The 14,041-nt window shown below is 33.7% G+C and overlaps 1 pseudogene; it reads left to right on the top strand.

The window, feature by feature from the left end:
- The first annotated feature begins 767 nt into the window (after positions 1-767).
- LOC136062311 (L-type lectin-domain containing receptor kinase S.4-like) overlaps positions 768-14,041 on the top strand; it is a 61,524-nt pseudogene continuing 48,250 nt past the window's right edge.

Below are 14,041 nucleotides of genomic sequence, written 5' to 3'. Positions count from 1 at the left end.
AAAAGTAAAAGTTAGTTAAAATAGTACAGTGAGGCCCATATATAGTACCAAAAAGTGCAATGAGGTCCTTGAATAATGGCAAAAATAAGCTGAATAGTAAAATCATTTATAATTTTCATTGCTTCCCAAACTAGGAGTGGCGCCACCTTAAGGCCAAGGTGGTCCTAGGACCACCTTGACCTGAATTTTTTTATTTTTTATTTTTATATATATAATAATTTAAAAAATTTTATTTATCTACCCTTCAAAACAAATTTGGGAACACCCTTAGTTTTTTTTTTTTTTTTTTATGCCAATAAAATTAAATTTTACTCCATAATTTGTTTTACATTCAGTGGATGAATAATTGCTTGGTTGTGTACATTGAAAAAAATATAGCTTGTAGCGTTGATAATGAGACTATCATGCACTGATTTCAAAATATAAAAACTAGTAGAAGGCAATTGTAAACTTTATGTATTTGCGTGTTTTATTTATTTATTATTGTTGTTGTTGTCAATATATGAATTTATCTTTTTATTAAATTGTATAATTTATGCTTCTTAAGGAATATCCTGAAAAAAATTCCTAGAGTCACTACTGTCCCAAACACACACTAAGTTTCCTCTGCATCAAAAGGTCATTCTTTTTTCTCTCCTGTGGTAGCAAAACTCATCCTTCTCTTCTAGGTTTTCCTTCTTCTCCTATATCAAGTAAAGCCTGGCCTTGAAAATGTTGGACCCTTGTTAACCCAGCTCACTGACGGGTTCAATACTGAACGAAAAAAGATGAGCTTAGACAACGATGCAGTGATTGATAACAATGGCATACTTTAGTTGTCAAACGATCACTCGGTTAAAGTTGATAGCCACGTGTTTTATAAATATCCAATCCAATTCAAGAACTCCTCCAGTAGCAAAGTTATGTCATTTTCCACTGTGTTTGCTTTTGCTTTGATCAATGAACATGGAAATCAAGGCCGCCACCACTTTGCTTTCACAATCTTTCCATCTAGGGCTCTTCCAGGCCCTTATCTTGGTCAACTCAACTCTAGAAATGATGGGAACATCTCATACCATGTATTCATGGTGGCATTCATTGCCACGCACCCCAAGTTCAATGACATCGATGATAACCATGTTGTTGTCGACCTCAACAAGGAAAGCACCAACACGGCTATAGGGGTACCGCACCGGCATCCGACACAGGGTGGGTTGGGCAACGCCGTTGCTCGTATGCCAGTGCTTTTTTTTTTTTTTTTTTTTTTTTTTTTTAGTTTCCAAATTTGCGCTTATTTGTGTTGAATCAGACCGATTTGGGTTGAATCAATTCTTATCGGCCAGCCGAAACCGACCGATTCATGCCATACCAGCTGATTCAAGCCGATATTGGTCGATTCAATCCAATACTGGCCGATTTAGGCCGATACTAGCTTTGAATCAAGCCGAATTTCAAATAAGAATTTTTTTTTTTTTAAAAGAGTGCAAAAACATCTTTAATTAAAAAAAAAAAAAAACCCTAAAACCATCACTGCCTCCTGCCTCTCTGCTCTCTGCCTCCCTCCCTGTATTCTAATTTCAATGTTTTAGTTTCAACTTTCAAACTTGTGGATTGTATTTAATTTATGAACAATATGTTTTAGTTATCATCTATTGTTGCTCTTAAATTTTGTATATGTTTATATAATATGAAAAAGTATGGTTAGCAATATATAGAAAATATAAATAAAAATATTTTTAATAATTTTTTAATCGCCGTACTCGCACCCTACTTTTTCAAAAATTGTTGAGTCCCACACCTATACCCGCACCCATACCCACACCCGAATTCGGAAACGCACCTGTGCTTCATAAGCCTCAACTATAGCATAGTATCAAACAAATCTGTTCTAGTCAATCAATCTATGCGTAGAAAGGATTCTCCTACTCTGAAAAGTGGTCATGTAATTTAGGCATGGGTCAAATATGATGAACGAATAAATCAATTAAATGTTATGCTTGCGTAAGAATCTGATAAACCCAAGTCACTTTTGTCCTATAATGTGGACCTCTCACCAATTTTTAAAGAATCCATGGTCATTGGGTTCTTTGCTTCAACTAAACTTTCATCCTCAAGTTTGCACTCCATCTTAGGTTGGAGCTTTAACATAAATGGAGATGCTAAAAATCTTAATTTGGATAAACTCAGGCTTAAGTTCCTAACCGAACTGAATGGGTCTAAAAAGAACCACATAGGCCTAATTATTGGTGTTTTAGTCTTTAGTGCTTTGGTTGTGTCACCACAAGAAAAACGTACAATTGCGGTAGGCCAAAAGCGCCGCTAAAGCCCACAAAAGTGCCGCTAAAGGTACATTTGACCTTTAGTAGTGGATGCTATTGCGGCGGTTCTTCCTGCCATTGTTGCGGTGCCGCTATAGATCATTGCGCGATAAAATATATCTATCATTTAGAGGCGGTTTTGGTCTATTGTGGCGGGCAAAAAACGGCCGCCATATGAGGCTAGAAATCGGGTCAATTGACCTTTTAGCTATGGGATATGCGTGCCACTATAGGGCTTCATGTCCAACTTCCCATATGCACCTTTTATCAACGGTTACGCTTGCCGCTATATGTTCAAAGCTTTAGCGGCAGGCTATAAACGTAGCTATAGGGCTTCAATTATAACATAATTTTAGACCTTTAGCGGCGGAGCCACTATAGGTTAAATTAGATTTTAAAAAAAAAAATCAATCCCAATACAAACAACCTTCAAACATATAGCGGCGGGCTATAAACGTCGCTATAGGGCTTCAATTATAACATAATTTTAGACCTTTAGCAGCGGGGCCACTATAGGTTGAATTAAATTAAAAAAAAAAACAAAAAAAAAAAACCAGTCCCAATACAAGCAACCTGTAATAATTTTAGTTCTACTAAAATAATACCACAAATGTAACTAATTAACAACACCACAAATGTCTCCAAACTAACATTATATTAACATAGAAATATATTATCAAATACATAACATTATCTATAACCATCATCAAAGTTCCAAGTTAATACCACAATCAAAGTTCCAAAGTGTTTAAGAATATCTTTCAACACTTCCAAAAAATTCGGTAAAACTAGAAATTCAATGCAATGCACACACTAAGTGACACTATTGTAGCCAACTAGTTCAGCATAAAAGAAAAATATCCTATATAAGCATACCTCAGATTTCGTAGTCCCCCCAAAAACAGTAAAATAACTTCTGTGGAAAATCAGTTGACTCCACTACACCAGATTGAAGAGCATCAAGGAATATTCCAAAATCAAAGAGCGTTGTATTTGGCGTCTATACTAGGCAAGAATTATTCAGAAAATTGTCCATGGAAAAACTATTATCACAAAACAAAGAACTAAGAGTGCAACTTTTGTCACCCCCTACAAGCTTGTTGCCAGCATGTGGATTCCCTTTCTATGGAGAACTAATACCAAAAGGCTCCAAGTACCTAAAACAATAGCAAACACTTAATAATCAAAAATATATGTAGGAAAGAAACAATTGCACTTCCATTTACCATATAATTCAATAGGAAAAATTCTGAATGCAATAAAAATGCTATGGCTCATACAGTACTTTGCAAGTTCGATGGTGTTCAATCTTCAAAGGAAAAGGCCCCAAAGGCTAAAGGTCAGATGAAATCAAAACTTTTGTGTTTCCCTTTGATACATTAGCATATGAACAAAGAATACAAATTAAAGCTTGTCAAGGCAACAATGCTATTATATTCTCTCTATAAGATGGGACACTTCTCCCTATTGACTACTAATGAATTAGACATTTTTATCTACACAACTGTGTCGTCAACAGTTAAACTGAGTATCCACCTCGACTTTAGTCAAGAATGTCTCTTAAGAAAATTTGAGTAATGCCTTTTACTGGTGAAATTTATTAACTATAATTTCCTTCATTTTTAATTTAATGTTTTTGGTACACAAATGCTTTCATACATATATATAAGTTGCATGATCCAGCATCTTGTGTTCAAGTAGAAACACAACACTCATTTCTGTCCCTTATAAACATAAAAGCTACACACTATCATCCCATACATAAAACTTTAATCCCACAATGTGTTTAAAAATCTCAAATAACATAGCCAATCTTAACACAGCCAAATCTCAAACAATTAGTCCAATCTTAACATAGCCAAATCTCAAAATAATTGTATTAGAACATAATGAATTCTTTAAGAAAAAACACACAAACATTGAGATATAATTTTAAGGAGAAGAAACTAACCAGAGAGAGGTACAAGAATAACTTAGCAAAAAAAAAAAAAAAAAGGATTGTTAGTTGAGACATGGCAAGGAAGATCATGCAGGATGGGACATGGCAAGTTAGAGGTATTTTGTTATTTAAATACAAAAGGGGATTGTTAGTTGAGAGAATACTAAAAGAAAGAAAAAAATCATGCATAGAGGATGATAATAAAATACTTACAATAAATAAATTATATATAAGATCAATATAAAATCGATTAAATAATATATAAATATGTATTAAATAAAAGTATGTGTAAATATATGCACACACATACATCCGAGATAAGGTGGAATTAGCAAAAATTGTCCTTATCCTATCTCCTAATTAAAGTAGGGAAAACTCATTGTGTAGGGGACTTTTTACCATCCCTAGCTACTTCTAAACCCGAGTTTGTCAAAGAGTTGTATGACACAATAAAATAGAAACTTTATAAATGGCAAGGATCTTGTTCCTATCCAAAGTGGGTTGTAATAATAGAAATGCATGGCATTGTCGAATCAGAAAAAAACATGAACTAATTTTCACTTCCAGTTTAGCTTGATCCTAGCTAGTAAATCCATGCCAACCAACTCTCAAATTATATGCGGAATGTATAGTCATGACTCAAGAGCCAAATTTTAATAACTCAAGAAGTTATGATATCCAAGCATACCTAATAAGATTTTATTAAGAAACATGTACAGGTCAATAACAAAGTTTTCTTACCACAAAATGTGCCTGGGAGTTCATCAATAAGTTGAGGTTTCCAACCCTTTGAGATTCTTCTAGTAATGACCATTGGATCTTCAACCAACTCTTTAGTCAAACTCCCTTCCTCATGGTCCATTATCGTTACCTTATTTTCTTTTGCAACAATTTCCATTGTTGGTTGAGCTCCAACTACACTATACCTTTTAAAATCAATGTAGTATTGCCTTTTAAAATATTATTATGGAGACTCATAAATTCTACTTTACTTTCAATAATACGTAGCCTTCAATCAAGTCATTTTGTCTATGGACTTAGGCAACTTAAGACCAAATCATGTTAATTCAATGCATTCTCTTTCTTTTTTTTTCCTCTATTTACTTTTTTTTTTCCCCTTCCTTTCTCTTATTTTTTCATACATTTTATCCGTGTATTAGAATTATTTTTCATCTTTTTTAATAAATTCAATTTTATTAATAAAAAATAAGTATATATCTTAAAGCACACTTACAATTCTAGAAACAACAGGATGTGGCTCCACTAACTCAAAAAGAAAACTTGGACTTAGGGGGCAATGGCCCCCTCAAATTTTTTTTAAAAAAATATATTATTATATATGTGGGTACTAATTTTAGCAATTTTGTTTTATAAAATTACAATTTTATCTCGTTAACAATATTATTGACTCTTTTAAAAGTATTGTTATAGTCACAAATTTTTCTACAACATTTTTATAAACTATTAAGGTAGTAAATTCTTATTGATTTGCATTTGAGCCCACTATTTACATTATTTTTTTACTTACTAATAACCACTCATCACATCAGCAATTTGTAAAAAAGTTTGTAGTTCTAGCATTTTCCTCATTTTAAAGACCAAGTCTAAACCAAAATATACAAAGCCCAAAAAAAAATTAGTCCACCAACAAAATTACAAATTGTAAAACTTAAAAAAATTAAGCATAGTCAACTAATTTTACCCAAAATAACAATCTAACCCTGCAACAAGGCCACCCCCTATCTCTAAGTTCTGGCTCTATCCTTGAAAACATGAACATGAACATGGTCATGATCATAATGACTGGCCAAGGGATGGCTATCCCTGAACCTTCTCTTTCTATTCCTAATTGTAAAGTTATGATTTACAACTATGTTTTATGTTGGCTTTATTCCATGACAAAATGTGTTGTAATTGCTTTAATTTTGGTCCTTGTAATTTGTGGAATTTTATTGTATTGGGTTTAGTATTAAGTTGGTGAAAACTCAAGCTTAATTGAAGATCAGTGGATTTCGCGAGAAGCTAACCCGTGAAAGAGCCATGTGAGAAGCACGTGACTGGAAGCTGAAGAGTCGTGCCAGATTATCGTTTTCGCTAGTGTCTCGTGGGTAAGGCCTTCCAGTGAGGTAGTCGCAAAACATTCTGCTTGAAGGATTTTTAAGAGTGACTTTCTTACTCTTCACCCATACTATATATACCCTTATTACCCACAAATGTAAATGACATCATTCAAAGAGAAAAACCCTAGATAGGTTTTCTACAACACACACACCCATCTTTTTGAGAGAAATCTACTCATCCTTAGTGAGAAATCATTGTAGCCTCTTTTCCATCCCTCTCTCATTGTCATACATTGAGAGAAGGTTTGTACCCAAATACAACCCACACCTATTTAGAGTGTAGAGAGTGTTTTGGAGCTTTAGAAGCTTTGGAGATTTGCCAAAAGAAGCTGGTGAGGCTTGGTGGATGCAATTAGGCATATTAAGGGATTCGGAAAGCTAGACAAGACACGGTTCCGAGAAGCCTTATTGGAGTAGGAGCTTGGAGGGCTTAGGTACATCGGGTAGATTAGGCTTGGAGGGTCTCTTGCTAACCCATGTATCCCAATTGATTTTCTAGTGGATCGATTACCACTTGGAGGACGGTGGAGAGGTATTTCACCAAGTTCTTCGGTTTCCTTTTCGATAACACATCGGCGTGTTATCTTGTGTTTGTATCTCTCTTCCCTACTCTTTTACATTCCATTTTACTGTTGTGTTGTTATGATTATGTATTAGAGTAGCTTGTTTGTTTATCCGCTTGCATTTACACTATTCCGTACTTAGTATTAAGTTAGTGTAAAATCTATCGAGCTATAACTTTAATTTAGGGGTCTAAACTGCTTTTGTGTTTTCAACACATTTTCAAGCTTTCACTAATGATCAACCCCGCATTATAAAAATAGCATCATTGACTCGTGCTGCCAACCATTTATTTCTTCTAGCATCAATCAGCCTCACCAACTAAGATTATGTCCCATTGCAAATGTTATCTCAGAGCACGTGTATGTATGGTGTAAAGCGTTATTTAGACCTCACCTTTTTCTAAAGATATTTATATTTTTTTGCCCAACTTTTTTTTTATAAAAATTATCCAATAAAAATATATTATACTACTAACACGCCAACAATGGTAATCAACTTGCACTAAAATACCATATGAAACAAGTAACGATGATATAAGAATTAGGCTATGATTACGACCCCTCCCTTGGACAAATCAAGATGAGCATAGCATAATTAAAAATATTATACTAGTCTCCATGTGTCAAACCAACCTACAAAGTATTATTTATATGTGTGAAACTGCATGTCATCCCAATTCGCAGCAGCCAAAAGACACCTGTGCAGGATTGCAAGTTATAAACAACCTAAAAAAAATACAAAATGATTGTAGAGAGAGTACAGGCCTTGGCTTTGGGTGGAATGATAAAAATCACAACGGGCAATCAAAGGACCAGTGAGATGCCTACCTTAAAAAAATTAATCTCCACGCATAGAAAACTAAGTTTAAACATAAATTTTTAATACGAAAATATAAAGAAATTAACAAAAACTCAATCTAAATCCCCAATATCACTCAAATTCAAGATCTTAAGCATTCTCTTAGTAACCAAGTTCACTCGTTACTCCAAATCCAAAACCCTAAAGCTTCCATAATCCAATCACTCATAAAAAACAACTTAAAATTGCTAAAACCCTAGCTTCCACGATCTTACACGTGCAACATTCAACAAATTACCACAGTAAAAAACAAATAAATAAAGTGAAAAAAAAATGTAGTTTTAGGGTTAGGCTTAAAGAAATGAGGACCTGAGCCTTATCGACAAGCTGAATGACGAGTGGGCCAACGAGGAGAGGAGACTCGTAAGTGAAGGAGTGATTAAAGGCCTCAGATCGCATGTACTGGAGAGAACATGGCCGTCGACGGTGAGTCCAGCAATGGCGACGCCGATGTGGTCGTCGACCTTGAAGATCTTATTCTAGTGAGAGGAGACCTCGAAATTGGCCTTGGTAAGAAGTCTAGAGACTTAGAGAGAAAATTGGGGATGGAGGTGGCTAAAAAAAGGAGAAGAGAAGATAAAAAGTGGTATTATCATGCTACTAAGGGTTTTAAAAAATTAAATATCTAAAAAATTAAATAAAAACCCACGTGAAGGCTCGAACTTGGGATTAGTTAGCCAAAACACAAGGAGCATACCACTAAGCCACAGTTATGTCTTAAAGTTACATAAATACATACATACATTCATATATATATATATATATAGATAGATAGATAGATAGATAGATAGATAGATAGATAGATATCGGTTCAGTTTGGTCCATGAAACTTTTGTGTGGGAAATGAAAGATGTAAGTGGGAAAAAAATTTGGGGAAATTTTTTTGCGGGAAGGGAAAAGACAATTGGGGGGAAAGAGTGAAAAAAATAGTTAGGCATGGGAAATTTTGTGTGAGAAGGATAAAAAAAAAAAAAGGCATAAATGCATTTTTTGTCCCTATATTTTGGGGTTATTTTTATTTTGGTCATTACTTTTCTATTTTACTGATTTTAGTCCCTAAAATGAAAAATACGTTCCAATTTGGTCCTTATCGTCATCTTACTAACTGAAATTGCTTACGTGGTAAACAGAGTGCACTGTTTATACACTAAATGTTGACTTGACGATTAAAAAAAAAAAAAATTAAATCGTATTTAGCATATTAAAAATTCCAAACTAGCATTTAATAAATAATAAATCACATAAAAATTAAATTTTTTTTGAATTTCTAAATTATTTTAAAAATAAAATAAATAAAATAAATTAATTTTTTATTCCTTTCATTATTATTAATTTTTTTGGAAGAACATGTTTATGTTCTTTGTGTTCTTTCCAAAATATAACTCATATTCTTAGATCAATAACAATTAATCAAAATAACATTTTATCAAGCATTTTTTCACACAATCAACTTCAACCCCAAAACCTCCTTCTTAAACCGGTTCTCCAACTCTTCTAAGACATTCTCAATCCTTCCTCTCTCTCTCTCTCTCTCTACATGATCGAGCTTTGCCATTTTCACTCATCACACTGCCACCACCAGATCTCTCTCTAACTCCATGACCAAGCATTGCCATCTTTGCTCATCGCTCATTGCCCATCGATCTGTGCTCTCTATTTGTCAATTTTGCTCAAAATTAGACTAAAATGTTTCAAACTCCTTCTCTCCCAGGCCGATTTCTCTCTCTCAAACCGGTGGGTCTCTCTCTCTCTCTCTCTCTCTCACACACACACACAAATCGATGTCTCTCTCTCAAAGATCTCTCAAAGATTGGTGCTTCAATCTCTCTTTTGCTCAAATCAATGTCTCTATATTAGTGGGTCTCTCTCTCGATGGGTCTCTCTCTTTCTACCTCATCCCTCTATGGTGGTGATGGTTAGTGGTTGTGGAAGTGGTGGTTAGTTAGGTCTGATGGTGAGTCGTGGTTGTGGAAGTGGTAGTTAGTTAGGTGGCGAGTTGTGGGGTGGGTTTGTTGATTGCTTGATTTTGGTTTCAATAGGTTTTGGTGTTTTGGATTTGAGATGTTTTGGTGTTTTAGTGTTTCCTGGGTTTTATTCTCAATGGGTTTTGGCGTTTGGTTGCTAAGAAATTGTAAGAAAAGAAACAAAAATTGACTAATCCAAATTTATATCCTAAAAGAAATTCTCGTTTATATTATTTTCTACTACCGCTAATTTTTATTTTTATTTTTTAATCTTTTGAAAAATTAAAACAGAGAACACCCACATAGCTCTTTAAATTTAGCATAACACAAACAAATTTACAATTTATTAGCAAAATCCTTAAGACCCAGTTTGAGTATTAGCAATACAACCGCCACATGGGGTGGGTTGTGGACGTGTTGTTGAAAGTCACTCGTATATTCCTAGTCAACCATCTTAACATCTCCCCACACACACACAGACACACACAAAAGAAGAAGAAGATTTATCACCAAAAAGACATTGATTTAAAACCTTTTTTTCCCATTTTGCTGGTATCATACATTTCAAATTGACTAATCCAGTTTTATATTCTAAAAGAAATTCCCATTTATATTATTTTATGCTACTGTTAAGTTTTATTTTTTAATATTTTGAAAAATTAAAACAGATAACACTCACGTAGCTTTGTAAATTTAGTATAACACAAACAAATTTACAATTTATTTGCAAAAGTCCTTAAGAACTAGTCCAAGTATTACCAATACAATTAAAAACAAAAATAAGACTAATTACCCAAAAAAGAAAATTTGATATCATTGAGATTAAAAAAGAACTCACCTTACCTAATTTTCACCTCAATTTGCCGTTGTTGTCAATAGCAAAAGCCAAGCATTTGGCTTCGTCCAAGCCTCGATGGCTGTTTTTGGGGCTTCAATCGACTAGCGATAGCGGTGAGTGTAAGTAGGGAGAGACCCAATCTAGGGTTTGAGAGTGAGAATGCGTGGCAGTGGTGGGAAGATTGATTGTTGGGTTTTGAGATCAATGACTTGAGATTTTAATTTGAGAGAGAGAGAGTGTATGTGTTTTTTTTTAGAGGGAGACAAACGGATGAGAAATGAAAAGGTTGGGGTCTAAATTGATAGGTTTCAGTAAGGGAAAGGGAAAAAAAAAAAAAAAAAAAAAAAAAAAAAAAAATTGGGGTCTAAATTGATAGGTTTCAGTAAGGGAAAGGGAAAAAAAAAAAAAAAAAAAAAAAACAAACAAACAAGGGGAAAAATTGGACTTTTGGGCAATTAAAAGGTCTATTGTAGCGGTCACTTAAACCGCCGCTATAACTAAAAAAAGAGCCGCAAAAAGACGTATATTGTGGCGGTTTGATATACTGCCGCTATAACTAAATCAAATGCTGCTAAAACTTATATATTGTAGCGGTTTCATATACCACCGCTGTAGTATGCCGCAAAAGGCTATATTTATTATGGAGGGTTGATGGAGCACCGCTATTGCTAAGTCTAACGCCGCTAAAACACATATATTGCAACGGTTTTATATACTGCCGCTGTAGTATGCCGCAAAAGACTAGATCTATTGCAGCAGTCCAATGAAACACCACAATAGACCCCATGTACAACGGCAGTCCAAAATAACGCCACAATATGTGACATATAGCGGTAGTTTTTGCACCTGTTGCAATAGTATAGATTTCTTGTAGTGTGATTTTGGGGATTGTTTTGATTCTTTACAATGTCAGGAACCTCAAGAAGACTGATGTGGTTGAAGCATGGGAGCTTGATATTGGACCACATAGATTTTCTTACGAGGATCTAAAGAAAGCAACGTAGGGTTTTGGAGACATAGCTACTTGGGTTTGGTGGATTTGGTAGAGTTTACAAAGGAACTCTGCCGCATTCAAATACCCAAGTTGCAGTAAAGCGTGTTTCCCTAAATTCGAAGCAAGGTTCGCGAGAATTCGTGTCTGAGGTTGGTAGTATTGGCCATCTTTGTCATCGAAATTTAGTTCAATTATTGGGTTGGTGTCGTAGGCAAGGTGATCTATTACTTTTGTATGAATTTATGCCTAATATAAGCTTAGACATTATTTAAATTACTTTTTTACTCATCCGTAACAACCAATAACAACCTATTACTTAAGATTTGTTGTGAAAATATTTTTGACATAATATTTCTTTTATTTATTAGGTGGTCTTTGAAGCAAGAAAACCAATTTAATTTCAGGCAATATGATAGTACAAATCAAAGCTTTAGGAAGCAGCCATCAATATGGTGCATTAAATCAACTTTTGAAAATTATTTAGTAGACAATTGGTGTAGAATTGAGGTATTATTCAAAGCGTATGCAATGGTAACGAACTTTTGGTGTTTCCACTGAGCACCAAATTAATGGGTTTGGAAATTTGGATGAACTTTTTAGCGGAAAAGAAAAAAAAAAAAAAAAAAATTGATCGTGAATATCATGTTCATTTCACCAGCCCCGATCGTACATACTTGACGACAAAAGTAACAAAACTGATGCTCACAATTGATTCTCGTCGTGTTAAGTCAGAGTCCAATCTGATCTCCTCCTTCATCATTGCACTTTTACTCTAAGCCCTACATAGGACACAAATATTAATACTATGCGTACGTTTGCAATTAAGTTACGTTTTGCATTTTTTGTAAGATTCACGGCATTGTTTATAGACTATCAAATTTATAAAAAATGCAGAAATCACTTACTATTATAGTATTTTATATTTTAAAAAATATTTTGTTATAGCATTTTTAATAATAAATTTTTAGTTTTCAGCAAAATAAACGGTATCTAAAAAGATCTTATGTTTTATGTTTCATGGATTAGGATCAAGTTCAATTACCTCATCCTCTCGCAAATATTTTTTACTATTATAACTCTTTAACCTTTTTTAAAATTGTTTTTTATTAAACGATTGAGATTTAAATTACTTTTTCAACGTTAAATCTTAGTCATTCATAACTATTGCATTAGGTGTAGGTATTATGCCTTGTCTCAATTCGGCCAAAGAACAAATCTCTAATATATCATGTCAAAAAGGCCCGAGGATTTAATCGTTTTTATATTTTATGGTGTATTATAAAGGAGTCAAATTGAAAACGCGTGACATGGTTACAATCATAGTAATATATTTGCTGCCGTATAAGTTAAATTGCATGCAATGCACGGCTAAAAAGCTAGTTAAGTTGAATTATCGTCCCAAGTTCCAAATCTTAGTCCTCCAAAAAAAAAAAAAAAAAAAAAAACCGACGCACCACAGTGTGTACAGCCCTACCTTGAAGTTGAACTTTTACGCACAAAGCATACTGCTCGTAGGAAACATTTGCAGGCCACATGGGACAACGATATCGTTCATAACCACAGACAGAGAAATTTACAAACACACACACACACATAAAAAAAAAACTATTCCTTGTTAGGTACAACCGTACAAGCAGATCATCCATTAATGTTTTAATAGTCATTCAAGGGACGACTTTGGTGCTTGATTTAAACTGCTCTCTCTGTCTTATTGTTGAGGTAAAATGATTTCAATGACTACTTTTCCCGTGATTGATTGAAAGAATTCCCTCTTCCTATAATAAGAGCAAGGGGGGAAGAAATTAAAGCCCAAAATCATTATTCACATGTAGGGGTGATAATGTTTTACGTCATGAATATGACATATATATGATATTTTCCGGGTAAGTGTAATGTAAATAGATTTGTATCAAAACCAGTTGGAGATGTTTTAACACGGTTTATTATAAATAGATGTATCAATTCGATCTGTGTTGACCTGCTTAACTCTCAATTAACTCAAAATGACATGTTTCATAAAAAAATAAATGTCATTTCTATCTAACAATTTAAATTTTAAATATAATTGAGTAAGTAAAAGAATTTTAATGGTTATATTGATAAATTCAACATTGAAACTCTAAAACCTCTAAACTTTATTTTTATCCAAAAAGAAAAAGAAAAAAAAAAACTCTTTTTCACTTTATTTTTCGTAGATTGTATATTAAACAAGTTGGAATGGGTCATGCCATGTTAATCCGCTTAATAAACAGGTGTGTAGGGGTTGAGAGGTTTTGACATAATAATTAAATAAGTTGGGTTATGGTTGAGTTATGTATTCGAATATCCTTATTATGACATGACAGCTAACACAACCCGCTTAAACAGATTTCCATCTTTATTCACGAGAAAGCGCGCTCATCTAAAAAAAAAAACCAAAAAAAAAAAAAAAAAAAAAAAAAAAAAAAAAAAAAAAAAAAAAAAAAAA

The sequence above is a fragment of the Quercus suber genome, unplaced genomic scaffold (genome assembly GCF_002906115.3).
Source record: "Quercus suber isolate HL8 unplaced genomic scaffold, Cork oak 2.0 scaffold_401, whole genome shotgun sequence".
Classification (NCBI taxonomy): Eukaryota; Viridiplantae; Streptophyta; class Magnoliopsida; order Fagales; family Fagaceae; genus Quercus; species Quercus suber.
The sequence above is the reverse complement of the archived record's forward strand: the minus strand, read 5'-3'. Positions and strand labels throughout refer to the sequence as shown.